This window comes from Toxorhynchites rutilus, chromosome 2 (genome assembly GCF_029784135.1).
Source record: "Toxorhynchites rutilus septentrionalis strain SRP chromosome 2, ASM2978413v1, whole genome shotgun sequence".
In the NCBI taxonomy this organism is placed as follows: Eukaryota; Metazoa; Arthropoda; class Insecta; order Diptera; family Culicidae; genus Toxorhynchites; species Toxorhynchites rutilus.
This window is the reverse complement of record NC_073745.1, coordinates 303,187,646-303,205,994: the sequence shown is the minus strand read 5'-3', so window position 1 is coordinate 303,205,994 and position 18,349 is coordinate 303,187,646. Positions and strand designations below refer to the sequence as shown.

The 18,349-nt window shown below is 38.3% G+C and overlaps 1 protein-coding gene across 5 annotated transcripts in view; it reads left to right on the top strand.

Moving 5' to 3' along the window:
* Nucleotides 1-18,349, top strand: part of LOC129771009 (uncharacterized) — a 493,902-nt gene that overhangs the window by 189,973 nt on the left and 285,580 nt on the right. The window lies entirely within an intron of this gene.

Here is an 18,349-nt window from a genome sequence, read left to right as displayed (position 1 = left end):
TTCTGTTCCTCGATGCATAGGTCTTGTTTGTGGCACTGTTCAAAACTTTAGGGAAGTAGGGCTCCGGAACAGGTTTAAGATTCACCCCGATATATTCCCGGAAGTAAGCCATTCGTTGTTCTACATCCGCCTGTGAAGCCGTATAATTCAACGGAATATCAATGGCCATTCGTTGTGACTGCTCCACCACAAATTCTTCCTCTCGCACTCTGGGAGACAGAGCGGTTCCCGCGGACGGGCCATCAAACACAGGAATCCTGTTCTCCAATCGGACATGATGAATGAATGTAGATTATTGTTTGCAAATCAATCGCATATATAGAAAGACAAAACTGAATGTTAACTGCTGCGAAGCATCGCTTTTATAGTTTGCAATTTGCATACCTGGTTAGGTGAATAAACTTCTTTAACAGTATGACAGTGTCCGAGAACGATGTTGATATTGAATGAACTGGTGCATTAATATCAATGAATGGCAAAACTTGGGATATTTATTTTTGTTTACATTCCGTGAACGCAGAGCAGAGCGAAAGAGGAAATGAACGAAAGTGAATGAATCAACTGTCAGTGGCTTGCTGTTATTGTGAGGTTTGGCGTTAGTTCATTTTCGATATCCCGAATACAATGGTATAATGATCAAAGGTGGTCTTAAATTTCAGCTGAAAAAATTGATGTGAAACTGATATTTCCAAGCACTGCCCAGGAGTGAGGCATAGTGAGAGCGTTACAAACAAGGTATCGAAGCGCCGAAGAGTCGAGCGAACCATCCATTCTTCTAAGGCATCCAATTTTTGTCCACCAACCCTGCACATGCTCGTTTTTTGGGATTGAACGTAGATTGTCGTAGACTTGAACGTCGAATGTGTGTACCAAATTTCAGATCAATCGGTCAACAGAAAGGGGGTCAAATTTCTATAAATGTGGGTCAGCGCTACAGACAAACATACTACAAACATACAAACATACAAACATACAAACATACAAACATACAAACATACAAACATACAAACATACAAACATACAAACATACAAACATACAAACATACAAACATACAAACATACAAACATACAAACATACAAACATACAAACATACAAACATACAAACATACAAACATACAAACATACAAACATACAAACATACAAACATACAAACATACAAACATACAAACATACAAACATACAAACATACAAACATACAAACATACAAACATACAAACATACAAACATACAAACATACAAACATACAAACATACAAACATACAAACATACAAACATACAAACATACAAACATACAAACATACAAACATACAAACATACAAACATACAAACATACAAACATACAAACATACAAACATACAAACATACAAACATACAAACATACAAACATACAAACATACAAACATACAAACATACAAACATACAAACATACAAACATACAAACATACAAACATACAAACATACAAACATACAAACATACAAACATACAAACATACAAACATACAAACATACAAACATACAAACATACAAACAGATTACAGGGTAAGCGTAATAAAACCGTTTGAAAATAGTTAGTGGAATTTTGACATTTTATGTAAAGTCTGAACTTTCCGAAAAAAAAGAGAAATTAGGGTGTTTTAGGCTCGACACGTCAAAAACCAAAATAAAAAAAATAGGCGTCTTACCTTAGACATTTAAGGCGCAGTAGAATATATTTTCGGGAACGTTCATCAAAGTACCTTCATTTGTACTCAAGTTCTCCCTCAACTACTCAAGTATTTATAAATTGGTCGAGCGGCCCAAACGCTACAAATTTTCAAAGATTTGCGTATAGGTAAAAACCGATTTTTCAGCCTGAAATGATGCACCCAAAGGGTGAAATAAAAAAAATGGGTCTAAAGCTTTCAAAAAGGAATAAATATGCGAGGTTCGCGCAAAATTTTAGCTTTTTTAAGAAGATTTTTTTCATTGAACTGCCGAAATATTGATTACGAAAAATCAGCGAAAAAAACGCACCTGCATTTTTGGATTAGAGAGTACCGAAATTCGGCTCTCTGTGTACCAAGTCCTGGTAACTTTGGTAACCTGAACTAACGCATCTCCCTCATCTAATAAGACACGATTTGGAATCACATCACGCACCACTGCGTTCCGAGCCCAAAGTTTTAAATGACTCCAACCGCATTCCAAACATTCTATCAAAATTCAACACATCCGAACACAAATGACGAGCGGAGAACCCGGCTTAAATTCCTGCGCCACCATCTTAAAACAAGCAGCATCCAGCTGTATTTCGGAATAAAAGTGCACATTTATCATTTTTCCGTTTTCGAATACCTTGCAAGTGAATTCGTGTGCGGGGGGGGGGGGGTCCTGGTAGGCGAAATATCATGCATAGCTTGCACAAGTTCCACTGGCATCGAATTGGCTACCCGCAAAAGAAGAAAACCAAGATAAACGAACCAAAAAACCAGAACCGGTCGCTAGGAAAATCTGGAGAAAACTGGCCTGCTTTCAGTGTGATTGTGAAACTTGTGGCACAGAAACCTTGTTTTCCTTCTGTTTCTGGATTCTGGACCACACACACATCGCCTGCAGCCTGCATTCCCGCCGGCATTCCACCCGAGCCTCCCGAGCTTGGTGTGGACCGCAAGCGAATTGCTTCGAACAGAGAAATTAGAGCCATTCGCCCGGTCGAATTTGATGCAGCATAACAACGTTGGATGGTGGAGCAGAAGAAGGGGAGAAGGATTTTCACGGGTTGGAAAAATGGGGAAGATAAGAGATTGTGGTTTTCCCTCCGGCAGCAGCAGCAGATACGGATCGCCACCACCACGTTATGAGAGTGAGAGTGATAATGCTTTATGGGATGAAAAATTTATAATTTCTGCTCTCCTCCCCCCAAGCAAGCAATGGGAACTCGTTTCTCACCTTCTCGCTGCAGGGGATGAGATGTGGCTGCTGAGCGCTTCTTGAATATTGGAGGCTGCTGGGTGCTTCTCGAACATTGGATTAATGGCGGGGCCGGGTTCAGTCGGAATCAGGAACCAGGACTTTGCAGAGAAGAGAAGAGTTTGTGTTTCGAGTGCAGGGTTAGCGCAATTCTTCTCTGACCCAGCGTGGAGTGAAGATAATCGTAGATATGAATATTTATTGGTAATTGATGCGGTCGGAAGCATTCGTTTCCTTCTAGGTCAGTTTTCCAGCAAAGTTCTCCGAAAATTGAAACAAACTGTAATGGATTCTGATGCTAGCTTCTTCGATGCAGAGAATTATAGTTTATGCATTAAGTGGATATGATGTCGAACGAAATTTATGATCCGGAATAGGAGTGACATTGGAAAGTCGACCACAACGGATTGTGTTCTTCGTTTTTTTGTTTCCCATTGATAGATGATAACACAAACTTTGAAAAGGACATCCCTCAGTGGGATAAATTAATGGGCTGAAAATTTGTTTCGAGAGCACATAATTCTGTCAAGTGGATCTATACTCTCGAAATAGTAATTATTATCTTACTAAACATAACCGATTCCGCTCGAATGAATTTCGTTTGTTCAGAACGATAACCAGAAAATAAAGCATTCCGATCAATTAGTCACGTTCACTGGAAACTGATTGTTGTACTGTCGCTTGCGTAAGTGTGAATATACAATATGGTGAATAATTAATTGTCCGTACAATGATCTATTCATTCAAAAGTAAGAATATGTTGCATTCGATGGAAAATATAATACCTCAATAATATATTAATTTTACATTTAATTTTCTCATTTTAATATGAATTCAAATTTATAATCTATTCTTGTTTTCTATTCGGCAGGTACTCTAAACTATGGCAGATACTTATTGCATGAGTGAGTGAAAAACTAGAATTTTCTATTCGACCATTCGACATTCGTATCTGAAGTTTACATACTGAATACCTCATTTCAAATGATCCGGAACGGATACAAAGATTCAGCACAGTTTGTCCCAATCAATATTGCATTCGAAACTGTTTCCCCAAAACCAACGGTATCGGTTTTTGTGGCACGGGATATGTTCAGCGTAACTTTCTTCATTTACAAACACAATTTCTCCCATCTCGTTTTAGTATGAGATAAAAGTTTGAAAACCAATTCACCGAAACATCGACACCGAAGATGTATGGTCCTTATCCAAGAGCACAGAAGTGCAATCCGTTCTCGCCGCAAAACGAAACAAAGTAAAACATTTGCCTTCGAGTTGTGCAAGACAAACATCCACTGAGAAAGTGCTCAACGGAGTTAAGTGAAACAAATCGGAAATGACAGATTCATGCGGGATCCATGCCCGTAAGTTGTTCGACGCTCCAGTTTTGTAGTCGTAACCACATCGATGCAATGAGTGAATCATATAAAACTGTTGTTAGGTCACATAGTCTTCAGGCGAACCTCAAAATATATTTATACAAAATAATCCCCGATTGATTCTACACATTTCGACCGTCTCTCGGAAAATTGTAGATTCCTTTCCAATAAAACATATTTTGTTTCGGCGAAATTCATTCGCCGACACATTTTTCGGAGTAGTGCTGCTCCGCAAGTGCATGCCTTATTGCAAAAAGGCAATAATCCTGGGAATACGGTGGGTGAGAATCAAATTGGAAATCTAGATATCGATCGTGTCACGATCAGTCGTTTATTGATAGATTTACGAAATTTTTGCACCGACAACTATCGTGACTGTATCCTACGTCAACTTTTTCAAATATTGTCTCGTTTATTGATCACTTTTTTTATCAGCAATGAATCACGATTATTACTTTACTGTAATCATTAACTTCGATTTTATTATAAAAAAATAGTGGTTTCGAAGACACCACCGCCTTGTTGGCATAGGACTACAAAGTCATTTTATTCAATGCACTGTTTATCACTTCACATACTATTTTAGAATAAAACGAAATATTGGAATTAACTCTTTAGTAGAAACCGTTGATGATCCTGATCCTTCTAGATAACTCGTCTTGCTCAAACCTCTGTAGGGGAAGGTGGCGGGGCCATCATCATCAAAAGAGTCGATGGCTTGCGTAGTTTAAAAAAAAATAGCTGAAAATTGTTGTTTTAATTTCATTTCGCTTGCTATACATAATCTGACATCTCACATTCTACCAAATTTCTTCTTCCCTTCTTCTTTAATGGCACTAATGTTCCTATAGGTAATTCGCCGTCTCAACATTGTATTACTTGGGTCATTGTTATGAGTGCTTATTTGAAATTTGTGTACCAAATATCACGTCTTGAATGTAACAGTTCGGTTGAAAAGTTCATAAGGTTGACGTCTAGATGGCGCCTCTTGCAAAAATCTATCTGACTATCACAAAGTACCATCTTTCAATGGAAACGTGTCGAAATTTGACAGCAATCGGTCGATTGGTTCGTGAGTTACAGCATTGAGAGTGAAGCAACTTTTGTTATTGTGAAAAAAATGGAAAAATCCGGATTTCGTCTATTGAAAAAGCATTGCTTTATGATGGAAAAAAATACAGTGCAAACCAATGCATGGCTTGACAAACGATATCCGAACTCTGCTCCAGCAGAGTCAAGGATAACGTCAAGGCCACGGGTGCACTTTTCAAATAAACGTGGCAACACTGTATAGCCAATGTTTGTATCTATCTGTGGAAAATAACAGTCAACAACAACGTTTTTCGGAAGGACCGTTTGATGCTAGCGATTTACCAGAAACGTCCAAAATTGGCCAACGGAAAAGGCGTTGTGTTCCATCAGGACAACGCAAGGCCACACAATTCCGGGAGCTTGATTGGGATGTTTTAATGCATCCACCATATAGTCTGGACTTGGCACCAAGCGATTACCACCTTTTTCTCGCATTGCAACATTCCCAGAGTGATAAAAAATTAGGATTAAGAGAAGGTTGTAAAAATCTATTGCTGCAGTTTTTCGCCAATAAGGACCAAAACTTCTATGATAGAGACATTATGAAGCTGCATTTAGAAAGGCATTTGAATGAAATTTTAATGAAAATTGCTACACAATGTTTTTTAGTTACTTGAAACACGTATACCTTAGTCTTATTTAATCATTTGGCTATATATTTCCAACATTTCACTTTTCATCTATATATTAGGCTGTCAAAAAAGTCCTGCGGTATTTTTTTTTTGAATTTTCATTTGTTCATAAAATTAGTTACAATCATCTGTTTTAAGTCAAATATGCGCCGTTTTGTTCGATGACTTGTTTCTTGGCGCGTCACCAAAGAAGTGTGTGGCCTGGCGTTGTCCTGATGGAAAACAATGCGGCCTCTGTTTATCAAAGATGGCCGCTTCTTCATGAGTGCTACCTTCAAGCGGTCCAGTTGTTGGCAGTACAGGTCCGAATTGAGCGTTTGGCCATAGGGAAGCAGCTCATAATAGATTATTCCTTGACAATCCCACCAAACACACAGCAGAGCCTTCCTGGCCGTTAATGAGGGCTTGGCCACCGTCTGAGCCGCTTCAGCGGGTTTCGACCACGACCGTTTTCGACCACCAGAACGAGAACGTTGAAACCATCGTTGTGCGGTGGAAATGGAAACTGTATCGGGTCCATAAACTGCACAAATTTTATTGGCACCTTGAGATGCATTTTTGCCTTTGTCATAGTAGTACTGTCAAATATGTCGGATTTTCTCTTTATTTTGCTCCATATTTGCGACACTATAACTCACGAACGACTTAGCCAAACAAAACACTGTCAAGGACTATATTATAGCGCAAAAATACCTTTCCAACAAGCTATAGTATGACTCGATACAATGAATACAACTAGAACTACGCACTTACAACGACACCTCGCGGAAATACCGCAGGACTTTTTTGACAGCCTAATATATAAAAATGGAATGTTGTATGTTTGTTATTCTGTCTTTCTGTCTTTCTGTCTGTCTGATTCTTATGGACTCGAAAACTACTGAACCGATCAACACGAAAATTGGTGTGGAGGTTTTGGCGTGCAGTAAATGTTTCTATGGTAGTTAGACACTCCTCCCCCTTCTCTAACGGGGGGCTGCCATAGAAATGAAACAGAAATTTCTGCATAACTCGAGAACTAATCAAGCAATGGAGCCAAATTTGGCATGTGAAGGTTTTAGGGGATAAGAAACGTTTCTTTGATGAGTAGACACTCCTCCCCTCTCTGTAAGGGGGGCTGCCATACGAATGAAACACAAACTTCTGCATACGACGAAAACCAATCAAGCAAATGAAGCCAAATTTGGCATATGAAGGTTTTAGGAAGCAAGAAACATTTCTGTGGTGAGTAGACACTCCTCCCCCTCTTTTAGGAGGGGCTGCCATATAAAAGAAGCATAAATTTTTGCATAACTCAAGAACTAATCAAGAAAATGGAATCGAACTTGGCATATAGAGATTATAGGGATCGATGAACGATTCTATGGTGGTTCGACACTCCTCCCCCTCTCTAAGGGGAGGCTGCCATACAAAAGAAACACAAATCTCTGCATAACTCGAGAACTAATCAAGCAAATCAAGCCAAATTTGGCATGTGGAGGTTTCTATCGTGATTCAACACTCCTCCCCTCTCTGTAAGGGGAAGGGGAGGGGTCTACCACACAGATGAAGCATAAGTTTCTGCATAACTCAAGAACTAATCCAGCAAATGGAACCAATTTCGGTATATGGAGGTTGTAGGGGGCAATACACGTTTCTATAGTGGTTTGACATTCTTCCCCTTTCCCTAAGGGGGGCTGCATTACTCGAGAATAAATTACGCAAACGGAACCAAATTTGGGATGTGAGGGTATTTGGGTACGAGAAATGTTTCTATGATGGTATGACACCCCCTGAGGGTTCCAAAAAATTAAAACACATATTCGAATCAAACATACTCCAACCAAACATGACAATTGAAAATTTTCAATGAACAATCCCGCGATTGGACCCATGAACGTGCGCTTAGTAAGAAAACGTGAATGTGATAACGAAAAATATATTTTGGGCGAGACGAAGTTTGCCAGGTCAGTTAGTTATAATATAAAATTGTCTTCAAAAACATTTTTTTTGTATGAGATTTTTTCACCACCTGCAAGATCGATTTCATTGAAAAAAGTATCAATCCACCAAATTGCCCGGATTTTTGTCCCATCGAGAGATATTGGGCAATTATCAAGGAACGGCTCTTGCGCGGTTCGTGCGTTCCACTCTTCGCCGAAGGCCTCCCAATCCATGGTGGGATAGCCAATGTTCTAAGTTTTATCAGGATAAATCGAAGCTTTTCGGAAACGTGGAACCATTGAAAATTTTCAGTCGTATTTGGACCTTGAAAATCAATTTGAAAACTTGATCAAAGGAAAAAACGTGCATATTGGCGAAATTTCGTAGGAGGTTTGTCACGAGAAACGTCAATGAAAAAATTATGGGAAGTAGCTCGAAACATGAGAAATCGCTCTTCAACGAATGAAAGCGAAGAATATTCACATCGATGGATTTTCAATTTTGCGCGGAAGATTTGTCCCGATTCCGCTCCCGTGCAAAGATATACCACAAGATAGGTGCGATCTTGATTCCGGGTTTTCGATGGTAGAATTCTCTCTTGCTCTCCTTTTTTGTAACAATTCGGCTCCAGGAACGGATAGAATTAAGTTCAACTTGTTAAAAAACCTCCCTGATTTGGCGAAACATCGCTTGTTGAATTTATTCAACATTCTGGAACATAATATTGTTCCGGATGATTGGAGACAAGTACGAGTTATAGCTATTCAAAAACCCGGAAAACCCGCGTCCGACTTCAATTCATACCGCCCAATAGCAATGCTGTCTTGTATACGGAAATTGTTGGAGAAAATGATCTTGTTTCGCCTTGATCGTTGGGTTGAAACGAATGGCTTGCTCTCAGATACAAAATATGGGTTCCGCAGGGGCAAGGGGACGAATTCAGAAATTCAATTGGCTTACGCCGAAAAAAAACAAATGGCTTCAGTATTCTTGGACATAAAGGGGGCCTTTGATCATGTTTCAATAGAGGTTTTGTCAGACAAATTACACTCTCGGGGTCTGCCGCCTCTATTGGATAATATAATATAATATTGGATAATATATATAACTTGCTTTGTGAGAAACATTTGAACTTTTCTCAAGAAAATTCGATAGTAAATCAGATCTCCTACATGGGAGTCCCCCGGGGCTCATGTTTAAGCCCCCTTTTGTACAACTTCTATGTAAGCGATATTGACAATTGCCTTACACAAAATTGCAGCCTAAGACAACTTGCAGATGATGGAGTGGTGTCTGTCGTAGGATCAAACGAATCCGACCTGCAAGAACCCTTACAAGATACTTTGAACAATTTTTCAACCTGGGCCATTGGGCTAGGGATCGAATTCTCCACGGAGAAAACAGAGATGGTGGTTTTTTCTAGGAAGCATAGACCTGCAAAACCAAAGCTTCAACTTTTGGGTAAACCGATCACTCATGCTATGTCATTCAAGTACCTTGGGGTCTGGTTGGACTCCAAATGTACTTGGGGGCCCATATTAGGTATCTGAGTAAAAAACAAGAAGTGGGTTATATCTATGGTATAACCGCAAGGGTGACGTAGGACTATCGTTGATTTAGAGATCATTTGTTTGAAGTTGAATCTGAATTCATTCTGAATGAATGAATATTTGGAGAACTTCGAAAACGAGAGCGTTACGTTGGAGGCACAAGGTTTTATGCATCCAATATTGGATACGGAAATATCCTACTAATGGGGAAGAATAATCTTCAGAAGCTATCCTGTTAATTGCGATTGATTGAAAAATCACAAAACCAAATGTATTTGGTCAGGGAGGCGATCTGGCGTAGTGGTAACATCCATGCCTCCTACGCTAAAGGTCACGAGTTCAATTCTCACTCCCGACATTCTTCCTAAAATGGAAGTAAAAGTGACGAACCAGCCAAATGAGTTGAAAATCACTATAATACAGATAAAAAAAAAATGTATTTGGTCACAGTGTTACATGGATAGAAAACATTCAAATAAACTCTTTCACATGAATGTATTTTTAAATTCCCAGAGGAACTGGCAGATTATTTTCCGGATCTTTCTCGATGCTGAATGGCATCCAAACGGAAAGAATTCCGCGCGTGTATGTGTTTGTGTGTGTGTGTGTGTGTGTAGCGGCTGCTTCGAGATCTTCCCGGGGAACCGTTTGTGGCATCACTCTCCTCCTGATGGATTCCCTTCTGGCATAAGGTGCACAAACAGACTCTTGGTGACACCGTTCATCCGCGCTTTCATGATAAATGAAGAGCTCCACCACAACAGCCTGTTTTGAAAGCAAATTTAAGACTATTGAACAAGTTTTTGGATCAGAAAGTAACAAGTATAGAACGCGTAGACATTTTATCTTTCGAATGAAGTGTTTATCATACCATTTCGTTTAGTTGTTTAGGAGCTATTAACACTCAAAATCTCGGTCTCCGGCGTAACGCTTTCGTTTTCGAAACTTCTATTTTACACCCCGGTATAGAAATGAAAGACGTAGTCCAACGTCAAAATGTCAACAAAGAATAAACTTTCTCCGTACAATTACCGGCACCTGGTGGGGAGCCCATCCCGAAGATCTTATAATGTTGTATCGAACAACTATTCTCTCAGTGATGGAGTATGGCAGTTTCTGTTTTCAATCAGCTGCCAAAACACACCTCATTAAACTCGAGCGAATTCAGTATCTTTGTCTCCGTATCGCGTTGGGATGTATGCCCTCAACGCATACCATGAGTCTCGAGGTTTTGGCAGGCCTACTCCCACTAAAAGATCGCTTCAATTTATTATCTCTTCGGTTCCTCATCCGGTGTAAGGTTATGAACCAATTGGTGATCGGAAATTTTGAGCAGCTTATCGAGCTAAATTTTCATTCAGGATTCATGAGCTCATATCATGAATTCATCTCTATGCAGGTTGATCCTTCTTCGTATACTCCCAACCGTGTTTGTTTTCCTGACTACATCAGTTCCTCTGTACATTTTGATCTGTTCATGAAGGAGAAAATCCATGGAATTCCAGATTATCATCGATCGGGGATCGTTCCTACGATCTTCAATGCAAAGTATGGGCGTATCAGTTGTGATAATATGTACTTTACTGATGGGTCCTCTATGAATGAGTCCACAGGATTTGGAGTGTTCAACGAATTTTCTAGCACCTCCCACAGTTTTCAGAATCCTTGCTCAGTGTATATTGCTGAATTGGCAGCAATACATTGGGCGCTGGACAGCGTCGCCTCACGACCTGTTGAACACTATTACATTGTAACGGATAGTCTTAGCTCTGTCGAAGCTATCCGTTCAGTGAGGCCGGAAAAGCACTCGCCGTACTTCCTTGAGAGAATACGAGAAATTTTGAGTGCTTTAACCAGACGCTGTTATATCATTACCTTTGTCTGGATCCCTTCACATTGCTCAATTCCGGGTAATGAGAGGGCTGACTCATTAGCAAAGGTAGGTGCAATTGAAGGCGATATTTATCAGCGTCAAATCGCCTTCAATGAATTTTATTCTTTAGTCCGCAAAAATACCATCACTAACTGGCAACGTAAGTGGAACGAAGATGAATTGGGCCGGTGGTTTCACTCGATTATCCCTAAGGTTAGCCTCAAACCATGGCTCAAAAGTCTGGACTTGAGTCGGGACTTTATTTGCACCTTCTCTCGACTCATGTCCAATCACTGTCCGTTAGACGCGCTACTCTTTCGTTTAAATCTTGCCGATGGCTATATCTGTGTTTGTGGCCAAGGTTACCACGACATCGAACACGTTGTTCGGTCGTGCGAGGAGTATCTTGTTGCCAGATCGAATTTCGAAAACTCTCTTCGGGCTAGAGGAAGGCAGCCCAATGTGCCGGTGAGAGATGTGTTGGCTCGGTTAGACCTTGATTACATGTCTCAAATATATGTCTTCCTAAAAGCTATCGATCTTCGTGTGTGATTGTCCTTATATCCTTATATTCTCCATTTCCTTTTCCGAAAGGAAATGAAAAGGAGATGAACGAAAGCCTGATAAAACGTGTGCTGCCGTTCATTAGGTCCCACCAGGGTCCCGTCAAGCTAATGGCGGATTCGGCGAGCTATCACTACAGTAAGAATGCGCAACAGTGGTATCGCGATAACGGAGTATACGTCATCGAACATCATAGAACTCCACAGAATCGTAATGTCAAAGCATCAAAGCTAAATCGAAAAAGAGTGGAAAAATGCTACTTCAATGGCCAGATACTTAAAACAAAGCAACCGATGGATTAAAAATCGCAAAACCATACGTACAGGTAGGACTTCAGCCTAAATATGGATAATGAATCGGAAACCGAGAGTTACTCTGTATTTCTCTGTGATTAGAAGAGACCCTACCCTATGAAAAAGGAACAAATTGCTATAAAACTATGGGCCAAGGGTAGACAGTTCCTTAGATATTTTATCTTCCAATGCAAACAGATTCAAACGCTCTGATGGATGAAACAGATAATGTAGATGATAAAACGAATGGATGAAATATATGGGGTGGTGCATAAATTGCACCAGAGAAGAACAGAACGAAAATTATTCTCATCATTAAGTAATAACTAAAATTGGAAAGCAATTTGAGAGAAATCCTCCGAAAAATAAATCAAATCCGGAATCAAAAAATGCATATTCTGGATTTTAATAAGGTTGAAAAATCAGTAGAAATGCTGAAAAATCTCTAGTTATGATAACCCAGGTGACAACCCGATTTCATCTGTAATTTCGTTATAACATTAAGCATTGGTTACTGGTAACAAACTCAAACCAATGAAGAATTTGCTTCTTCAATTGCAATAAAAAATATCTTAGGGGCTGTCCACATACCACGTGGACAGAAAAAGAACGATTTAAACTCCCCCTCCCCCTCCGTGAACAAGCATGAACATTTTCATACCCCTCCCCCTGTTATCCACGTGGACAATTTTGCTTATTTAATTAGAATAATTGAGGAAATAACTGGATTGCGCTTACATCAAATTTCAATTCCATTTAAGTTTTTTTTTCAATTTTTACTAGCTGTACCCTGCCACGCTTTGGCTATCTAGTATGCCAACACGGAAATGCGCAATATACAGTTCAACAATCCGCACCCGAATCTACATCACACAATTCCAGAGATTGATCTTGAGCAACGCCAATCGAATAAAAGTAAATGGATTTAAAATCATTATCGGATACAATTTTAGTTCACGATTTTTAAACACTTGCAAAAAATGTGTTGCTACCACATAGAATACGTATTCAATACTAGAAATTTGATTTACGCTCACAGCTTTACTTCAGAAGTGTGCTTATTCCATCTGAAAATCTTAAATCTTAATCCTGAGGGGTAGGCAGTAGCAACAACAATCCTTGAAGTGGATTTTATATTGTGTCATAATATGAGCTCCATCAGTGGCGAACTTCTCGAATTTATAAGGTGTACAAAAACAAACAGAACAATTTTATATGCATAGATTTTTTTCATCAATTAGAAAGAATTTCAAGAAAAGAAAAGATGGAATAGAGACCATGCACTGATATCTAAAGATCTTCATTTGAGAAAGGATTGAGGAGGGTCGGAAGGAAGGGTCGAAATTTGTGATTTCTAAGTGATCTCGAAACGCCTGTACTTTCGATATAAATCATGACATGAAGACAAAAAAATCAGCATTTACAAACTACAAATTTCTGGTTTATGGATATCGAGTGGATTTGTCGAGTGTAGTTTTTTGCCCACTCCGGAGTACGATTGGTGACTTGAAGTCATCAGTGCAATGCGAAACCTTTTCCGCAATAATTCCGGGAATTTTTAGAGGGTACTAATAGCGTATTAGAAATATTTTCAATGTATATTTTTTTCAATTTTTCAACTGCTTATTGTCCATTGTTCATTGAGTGTCTAGATGGCTTTCAAAATGTTCGCGGGGAAAAACTACCACGCCCTATTCTGTATTTCGATCGATTCGAAATATTCCGATCGACTTGATAAAATACCATTCTGTATTCCGTTCAAGTTGTTTTTGCATTTCGTTCAATCTGCTTCTCTTCGAACATTGAATTGACAAAAAAAAATAGGGAATGCAAAATTATATCTCGAACGAAATAATGATTTCGAACGGAATGCAGAATCGGGGTATACATTAGAAAATTCCAGACTCATTGCTTTTTTGCTAACCTTGCCCTAAAAGTTATTTGTATTGCTCTTTGGTTTTCCTCTGGTAAAATCCTTATCAATTCATCACTTATCAAATTCGAACAGTTTACTAAAGAACAATTCAACGTCAAATCAATCAGTCGCTGCCCCGATCCTCCCCATTTTCTAAAAATTTGTACATTTTTGGTTTGAAATCTACTGCCCGATTGAAATAAGTTTTTGAGAAATCAATTAATTTGATAGAAAGTTAATTGATTCCTCAAAAACATGAAGAAATGTTTAACCCATTTCAGGCCAAGAATTCGAAAAATCGAACAGCAACTTTAATAATTTTTCATGGCTTTGGAAAGCTACCATATGGTACGGTTTTGGCATCGAATGATAGCTCAATTAATTAGCTATCACTTACCATCAATTTCATTCAATTTTGTATAACTTTATTGGACAATAATTTCGGATTAAATCAACTATGTGCGAAAAGTACATAACCTCACTTAACCTAATAAAAAACAAAACTTCTAAAATGAAAAAATATGTAACCTTTCTTACAGTATTACATTGATAAAAGAACACACATTGTGATGTAGAAAAAAAAACCATTGGATTAAACCTCCTACAGGATCATGAATGTAGGTTTTAGCTTATGTTTTTGTTTGGCGATTTTTCGGTTTTTTGTTATTTTCCGGAAAACGGAAGGACGAAAATTTTTTTGGGAGATTTGGGTTTCTGTAACGCCAATAATCAAAATTATACCAATGGTTAAAAAAAAATTTACGTTAATGAGTTAAACTGCTGAGAAAACTTTTTCATAAATTGAAAAGAATATCGAAAACTATTATATCTGTTTGGAATATTGTTATATACAAGTTGTTAGGTAGCTGATCCGAAATATTTCAGGTGATAGAGGATCGTATATGATGAAAAAAATCTTCCACGCTTATGGTCAAATCTCATCTACGAAAGAATTATTGAACATTTCCTTGAGACCGTTTTTTTTGCCTTAACACTTTCGACGCCCCGTCACCCAGATGTGGGTGACACTTTCCTCGTTCAAATTGAATAGAATTTTCAAAAGGTATTTGACCGAATAGGCATTTAAGTGTAACTATAGGATATGTAGAAAAATAATAAAATCATAACCATATTAATATAACGTTTATACTATACTTTTTATCAATTTATAGTACGGATGGTTTGCACTGGAGTTTTTTGCGAAACCCGTATGATATGACTTTGGTATGTGCTATTGCATTCAATTCGTCTTCAAATAGAATAAAATTTCACAAGATCATGTAAAAGTTGTCTACAAACTATGTTTGGTCTTCATTTAATAATTCATCCGTAAGTTGAGCCTCGCGAGAAACTCAAAAACGGCGCATTGGGCGTCGAACGTGTTAAACTGACTTTAATTCAAAAATTATGCTGCTTAGCACGATTCAATTGCTTTCATTTAAGAAAATTGTGCATATATTGTGTTGTGAATCATTTCAATTTTTGCAAGATAACAAGAAGGATAACATTGTAGTGTCGAGGAAAGAATTGTAGAATGGTTGGGCAGCTTCAATTTGGTTGAAAAAAACAATCCAGTTTATCATGCATTTTTGGAAAATTTATAAAAACCTATAAAAGCACAAAAAATTAAGTTTCATCTTTACCTTGGTTCCATTAATTTAAATGTTTCACAATTGCATTCCACGCAAACATTTTTTATCTTTCAAATGAGTAGCATAATTATTCTAAGTAGCGTACTTTCTGAATTAGAGTCAGTTCAAGACATAAAATTCAACTTAAGAAAAGTTCAACAACTCTAGTTGAGAATTGACCAAATGCGTAGAATTTTTTCATCAAATGTGATCCTCTATCACCTCCTGAAATACGCCGAATCAGCTACCTAATACCACGTATATTTTTATCAGAACACTGGCTCTATTTTTTGACGACTAGTGGAAATTGGAAAATGATTTTACACGCAATTCTGAACAAAAATGGAAAACTATACAGACATTATTATCCTAAGACTATTTGTTCTCGACATATAACAAAGTGTATAGAAAATTATATTTGATGAAAAATCATTTACGCTTATCATGAAATCTCAACCATTATGGAATCGTTTAATTTTTATGAACTATGAGTGTCTATGCATACCCTGTAACTATGAAAGTTCGATCACAGGAAATAGATTGGTCATTAACATTTTACGTGAGATATTTTTATAATACAGATTACACTGAAGAAGACCAATTATATGTGAAAAAAATATGAACGTTTAACTGTGCAGCACTCTCAATCCGTTCATTGATAAATATGGAGAGTTTAGAAATTCTTGAATATGTGTTTTTTTTATCTCATTTATTTATTTAAGGCTCATTAGCATTTTAGCTGTAACAGAGCCGAATTTTAATCGTGTACATGTCACATGGTTATCATATCTATAATTAGCACATTACACAGTTGCCATTCGCCAGTATTCCTCCTTCTATACCATTACATATGGTACATTCACACAGTAGCCATTTAGGCGTAAGAGTTATTCTTTCTGTTCTTCCATTATCCAGTTGGACCACCGGACAGCGGAGACAGTTGATTGATCATTGTTGAGTTATTTATAGAACAGCAGCCCGATGTGTCTTGCAGAGCAAAGCAGTTGTATGGATCAATCGATCTTATTTCGACCGTGGATCGATCTCCATCGCTGATGATTGTTGCGTGGACGTAGCTATTCTGTAACAACACAAAGATGGTCAATGAGGGCCCTGAGTTTTGAACTCACGATCGATCGCTTACTAAGCGAACGCGTAACCAATGTGGCTACGGAGACCCCCTAAATATGTGTTATTTAATTTAATTTTCAATGTATAGGTGGTTATTTTTTAAAAAAACAGGAAGTGGGTTATATCTATGGTATAACCGCAAGGGTGACGTAGGACTCTCGTTGATATAGAGATCATTTGTATGAAGTTGAATCTGAATTCATTCTGAATGAATGAATATTTGGAGAACTTCGAAAACGAGAGCGTTACGTTGGAGGCACAAGGTTTTATGCATCCAATATTGGATACGGAAATATCCTACTGATGGGGAAGAATAATCTTCAGAAGCTATCCTGTTGATTGCGATTGATTGAAAAACCACAAAACCAAATGTATTTGGTCACAGTGTTACATGGATAGAAAACATTCAATTAAACTCTTTCACATGAATATATTTTGAAAATTCCCAAAGGAACTGGCAGATTATTTTCAGTAACGATTAGATATTTCCACATTTTCCTCGATACTGGAAGCCCACCAGTGGTTAATGCCAACTCGATAACCACCTGTTAATAGCACTTGATTGAAACATATTTGGTCACAGTGTTACATGGATAGAAAACATTCAATTAAACTCTTTCACATGAATATTTTGAAAATTCCCAGAGGAACTGGCAGATTATTTTCCAGCAATGATTAGATCTTTCCGGAACTTTCCCGATGCTGAATGGCATCCTAACGGAAAGAGTTCTGCGCGTGTATGTGTCGATCCTTCGCCGTCCACCTCCTCCAGCACGTTAGGCAACGATGTTGTCTTGTCGATGTCCTCACGAAAAATGAATGTGTCTCACCACCAGAATATCGCTTAAGTATGCTTTTTGTGTGTGATTGAATCGAGAGAAGGTGTGGTTTACGATGGCAATTTGGAAGGCAAACTAGAGGGGAATGAACTCTCTGAGCTCGGAACTTTCGGCGACTGAGCAATAATCGATTGCGGGCGCATACAATATTGGATACGGAAATATCCTACTGATGGGGAAGAATAATCTTCTGAAGCTATCCTGTTAATTGCGATTGATTGAAAAACCACAAAACCAAATGTATTTGGTCACAGTGTTACATAGATAGAAAACATTCAATTAAACTCTTTCACATGAATATATTTTGAAAATTCCCAAAGGAACTGGCAGATTATTTTCAGTAACGCTCCCAAAACTACAATCCCATTTAGCTCCTAATTCAGATCCCCACAATCCCCACCTGTCAGTTTACGAGTAAACTAAACAAACTCCTATCAGGCGAAGAATCTTTGTTCGTTTATAGATATTTCCACATTTTCCTCGATACTGGAGCCCACCAGTGGTTAATGCCAACTCGATAACCACCTGTTAATAGCCGCGCGTGTATGTGTGTGTAGCGATGTCTTCCCAGGGAACC